The sequence below is a fragment of the Tupaia chinensis genome, unplaced genomic scaffold (genome assembly GCF_000334495.1).
Source record: "Tupaia chinensis unplaced genomic scaffold, TupChi_1.0 Scaffold143796_1, whole genome shotgun sequence".
NCBI lineage: Eukaryota > Metazoa > Chordata > Mammalia > Scandentia > Tupaiidae > Tupaia > Tupaia belangeri.
This window is the reverse complement of record NW_006203646.1, coordinates 7,108,879-7,110,752: the sequence shown is the minus strand read 5'-3', so window position 1 is coordinate 7,110,752 and position 1,874 is coordinate 7,108,879. Positions and strand designations below refer to the sequence as shown.

The 1,874-nt window shown below is 38.3% G+C and overlaps 1 protein-coding gene across 3 annotated transcripts in view; it reads left to right on the top strand.

The window, feature by feature from the left end:
• CNOT8 (CCR4-NOT transcription complex subunit 8) overlaps nt 1–1,874 on the top strand; it is a 37,974-nt gene that overhangs the window by 12,717 nt on the left and 23,383 nt on the right. The gene's annotated exons all lie outside the window — the stretch shown is intronic.

Below are 1,874 nucleotides of genomic sequence, written 5' to 3'. Positions count from 1 at the left end.
TAAGGCCACCAGGTCTGGTACGTAACCCGCGGTCGACTACATGGGAGACCAGCGACATAGCCAATACACTAACTGCTGGTCCCTCCATCAACTTTATGAAAAGCATTAATGATTTTACCAGTATTTTCACCCAACATCATCATGAATTTGAAGTTTATTCTTTTTTTTCTTTTTAGAATTATCCTAACTGCTGGTCCCTCCATCAACTTTATGAAAAGCATTAATGATTTTACCAGTATTTTCACCCAACATCATCATGAATTTGAAGTTTATTCTTGTTTTTCTTTTTAGAATTATCTAATTTTACTTTATTTATTCATTTATTTATTTTAATTTGGCCAGAGAGACGCACAGAGTTAGAGAAGGAAAGGGAGAAGGGAAACTACCAGTTCCGGGACTTGAACTGTGTTGGCCATGTGGGAGTGTCCAGTGCCTTAACCACCACGTTACCTGCTGGCCCCTGAAGTTTATTCTTAAATTTTAGCAGAATTCATATTGTTCTGATAGGGGCCCTTTTCAAAGTGATGTCTGACTATCTTAGTGTCTCACACTAGATCCTGTTCAGATAACAAGTTAGTACAAGTTTATTTTGGTGTAAAAATTTTTTGAAGTTTATGTGTTGTTTTTTCATAGAATACATTTTCTGTGAACTTTGTGAAATCATTTATATATGTGTAGACAGAAAATAGTCTGGATCAATATCTAAACAGTTGTCTCCATAGGGTAGCATTATTAGAACATTGGCCAGCCACGTGGTGTGGTGGATAAGTTGTGTGGATGCCACATGGCCAACTGCATGACTGAAGTCCTGAAACTGGAAGCTTGAAGAACATGCCGACATGTGTGCATATATACGCGTGCTCAAAATCCCAAGACAAGAATGGAGGGATTGAGTCATAGTCATCCCTCCTGGGGGCTGCTTTCTCATTTTCTCTCTTTCTCTCTGTCTCTCTTCAGTGAGCATGTGTGGCCTATATCAAATTAAGAAAGAGAGAGAGAACATTAATTTTTTTCTTTATCTGCTATTTTTTTAAAGAACTATTTTATTTAACTTTGTTTGTTTATTTATTTATTTTAATTTGACCAGAAAGAGTGAGAGAGAGAGAGGGAAAGTGAGAAAGCAAGCCTCCAGGTGCAGGACTTGAACCATGGTTGGCCATGTGGGAGTCCACTGCCCTTAACCACCACACCACTTGCTGGCACCTTTTCTGCTATTTTTAATGTATTTGTGTTGATTGATTGTTTTCCCTCCCCTTTAAAAAACAAGACAAAACAAAACAAAAAAAAACCAAAAAAACAATGGGCAAATGTGGATCTTTTATAATTAGTAAATTAAGTCTTTGGGGAAAATTTTTTTTTTCAGTCTTTCATGTGATTTTATTTTCTTCCTTCAACCATGATAATATGATATCCAGATTTTGTCCTAACCGGTGGGTCTGTAAACACAGACTTAGCCATCCCACTGACAGGCAAGGCAAATGCTCCTTCTTTAAATGGTCCCACCATGGACCTTCTGGTCATGCAACCCAAGTTGCCCCCTTGCCAGGCTTTATCTTTACTATATTGTGTGGCCACTTCATTGAATCTCTTTCTAGACTTTAGCTTTTCTATGGCTTCTATAATTTTGCTGTTTTTCACATAGAATGTATCTGACCTTTAGTGTAGTGCCACCACCTTCGGGACCTTGAGCCTTCTTGTCAGCACTATCACTCCCAGATGCTGCTTCCACTTTTTCCTTTGAGCGGCATCTTTAAGACTTGCTGATGAACATTTAACCACTCTGGTGTCGTACAAGCAAGCCTCTTCAGGCCCCAAATCCTGTTGTTTTTTTTTTTTTTTTTTTTTTAGAGGTTTTTGCTTAAGGGTATGTGCCG